Source organism: Nycticebus coucang, chromosome 21, assembly GCF_027406575.1.
Source record: "Nycticebus coucang isolate mNycCou1 chromosome 21, mNycCou1.pri, whole genome shotgun sequence".
Taxonomy (NCBI): domain Eukaryota; kingdom Metazoa; phylum Chordata; class Mammalia; order Primates; family Lorisidae; genus Nycticebus; species Nycticebus coucang.
In genome coordinates this window covers 33,339,355-33,342,730 of record NC_069800.1, presented here as the reverse complement: position 1 = coordinate 33,342,730, position 3,376 = coordinate 33,339,355, and the positions used below count along the sequence as shown (strand labels likewise).

The 3,376-nt window shown below is 43.0% G+C and overlaps 1 non-coding gene across 1 annotated transcript; it reads right to left on the bottom strand.

The window, feature by feature from the left end:
* Positions 1–2,708: 2,708 nt before the first annotated feature.
* LOC128574346 (U8 small nucleolar RNA) lies at positions 2,709–2,850 on the bottom strand. The gene has a single exon (XR_008376719.1). It is a non-coding gene; the product is annotated as a U8 small nucleolar RNA (small nucleolar RNA).
* Between the last annotated feature and the right edge of the window lie 526 nt (positions 2,851–3,376).

Here is a 3,376-nt window from a genome sequence, read left to right as displayed (position 1 = left end):
TGGTTGGCACTACAATGGAAAAAAGAGGATGGATAATTTGCACTATCAACTGCTTTTCTCCCCAGAAGTGATGCATGTCACCTCTGTTCCCATTTAATTAACCAGAGAAAGTCACGTGGTCATGCTTACCTTCAAGGAGACAAATGGGCTGGAGTCCTCCCCCATCCTCAAATAAGAAAAGACTCAGATATTGGTGAATAATGTTAGTCACCAGTTCTATGTACAAATGGAATGATGCTATTTTTTATTTATAGAGCTGGGGGAGTGATAGGAGATACTTTTTTTATTAACTATTTTAATAGAAAAAGCTGCTAAAAAATATTCTGACTGAACTAAAATAAAATGAAAAGTAAACCTTTTCCTTTATGGTAGTGACAACCTCCCCAGAAGAACATGCCAAGTCTTGTGAAGGATCTTCTTCATCACTCTCCAGAAGAGAAGAAAAAACAAGAAACCTAAGAAATGCCTGGTGCACAGCCCCGATCCCTACTCCATAGATGTGACATGCCCAAGATACTCTGCGGTCACCTTGGTATTTATTTATTTATTTATTTTCCTTGCAGTTTTTGGCCCGGGCTGGGTTTGAACCCACCACCTCCAGTATATGGAGCTGGCACCCTACTCCTTAAGCCACAGGTGCCGCCCTATTTATTTATTTTTTTGGTTTGGGTTTTTTTTTTTGTAGTTTTTGGCCGGGGCTGGGTTTGAACCCCACCACCTCCGGCATATGGGGCCGGCACCCTAATCCTTGAGCCACAGCCGTCGCCCTATTTATTTATTTTTTTATCAGTTAGCATACAGGCTTGGAGAAAGATCTTTATTTTATTTTATTTTATTTTTTGAGACAGAGTCTCACTATGTTGCCCTCGGTAGAGTGCTGTGGTATCACAGATCACAGCAACCTCGAACTCTTGGGCCTAAGCAATTCTCTTGTCTCAGCCTCCCAAGTAGCTGGAACTACAGGTGCCCCCCATAATGCCCAGCTATTTTTTTGGATGAGTTGTCATTGTTGTTTGACAGGTCCAGACTGGGTTCAAATCCGCCAGCTCCGATGTATGTGGCTGGTGCCCTAGCCGCTGAGCTACAGGTGGCTTTTTTTTTATTCATCAAGAAGAATCAGATAGAAGCAATCAGGGTGTTACAAATCCTGATTATTCAGAAAATATTTTTATTTCAAATTAATATGGAGCTACATATGATTAGGTTACATAGTTTGCTTTTGTAAGGTTAAAGACCAGTTTATAGTTGTGTCTTTCACTCAAGAAGTGTGCTATATACCCACACAATGTATCCGTTGAGTGGGAATTTACCTAACCCTTTCCTTCCTCCCCCTTACTTGAATTTAATTGAGATTTTTCCTCACATGAGCATGTAGTTATTAATCTACTATTTCTAATTAAGTGCTGAGTACGCATGGTGCTTGTTTTTCCATTACTGTGATACTTCACTTAGGAAAATATTTTCCAAATCCATTCAGTTTGTTATAAAAGATAAAAATCTCCATCTTTTTTTTTTTTTGGAGTTTTTGGCTGGGGCTGGGTTTGAACCTGCCACCTCTGGCATATGGGGCCAGCGCTCTACTCCTTTGAGCCACAGGCACCGCCCATCTCTATCTTTTTTTTTTTTTTTTTTTTTGAGACAGAGCCTCAAGCTGTTGCTCTGAGTAGAGTGTTGGGGCATCACAGCTCACAGCAACCTCAAACTCCTGGGCTCAAGAGATTCTCCTGCCTCCACCTCCCAAGTAGCTGGGACTACAGGCGCCTGCCGTAATGCCTGGCTATGTTTTGGTTGTAGCCTCATTGTTGTTTGGTGGGACCAGGCTGTATTAGAACCCGCCAGCTCATGTGTATGGGGCTGGCACCTTAGCAGCTTGAGCCACAGGTGCCGAGCCTTTTTTTTTTTTTTAAAGAAACAGTCTCACTTTTGTTGCCCTCGGTAGAGTGCTGTGGCGTCACAGCTCATAGCAACCACCAGCTTTTGGGCTTAGGCGATTCTCTTGCCTCAGCCTCCCCAGTAGCTGGGACTACAAGTGCTCACCACAATGCCCGGCTATTTTTTTGTTGCAGTTTGGCTGGGGCCGGGTTTAAACCTGACACCCTTGGTATATGGGGCCAGCACCCTACTCACTGAGCCACAGGCACCGCCCCATCTCTGTATTTTTTAATGGTTGAATAATATTGTATACTATGTTTTCCATGATATACATACACCACAGTCTATTCATCAGTTCATGTGTTGAAGGGAAGCTGGATTGTTTTCACATCTTTACAATTCTGAGTTGCACTGCTATGAACATTCAAGTGCAAATGTCCTTATTGTAAAATGACCTTTTTTTTTTTTGAGATAAGAGTCTCACACTCTGTTGCCCAGGCTAGAGTGCCTTGGCCTCAGCCTAGCTCACAGCAACCTCAAACTCCTGGATTCAAGTGATCCTCCTGCCTCAGCCTGCTGAGTAGCTAGGACTATAGGCATCCACCAAAACACCTGGCTAATTTTTTCTATTTTTAGTAGATTTGGGGGTCTCGCTATTGCTCAGGCTGATCTGGAACTCCCAAGTTCAAGGGATCCTCCTGCCTTGGCCTCCCAGAGTACTAGGATGACAGGCGTGAGCCACCATACCTGGACATGACTTTTTTCTTTTGGGTAGATACCAAGTAATGGGGTTGTGGGATCAAATGGGAAGTCTACTTTCCGTTCTTTGAGGAGTCTCCAGACTTCTTTCCACAGAGGCTATACCAGTTCCCAGCCCCACTGTGCAGAGATGTTAATCATATATCACCTGAACTCCAATCATCTGTTCTAATCTCCCCTCCAAGAGGAGGGCCAGCTAAGGATTATTCTGCCTGTCAGTCACCCTGGTCTCTAGCTATGCACAAGGATAGTTTGTGTGTTGGAAGCTTCACTGTCCTCTGCCAGCCTTCAGGAGGAAATGCAGGGCTTATAAAAGGGTGCTCCTCAGAGAGAGCAGCACAAAAGCACTCTGAATCAAGAGGAGTGGGAAATCATTCCAATACACACATTTTGGATGAAAAGAAAAAAAATAAACCTTCTATCAACCAGATACCCAACCCCGGTTTTCCTCTACTGAAGTAACCATGATTACCAATTTCCTGTGTTCCTTCCAGAAAAATTCTCAACAATAAGCACATGTTTATATACACCTGAATCTACTGTATATAGTCTATATTATATAAAGTACATAGAAAAATGCAAAATACTTGCATGTAGCATTTAAAAAATAACTCACTAACACCCATGTGAAGCATTGAAATGAAGCTCCTTCCCCAACACCCGCCATGTGCCCCTCTGACTTTTGTAGTAGTCATTTCTTGCCTTTAAAAAAGAATAGTTTTGGGTGGTGCCTGTGGCTTAGTGG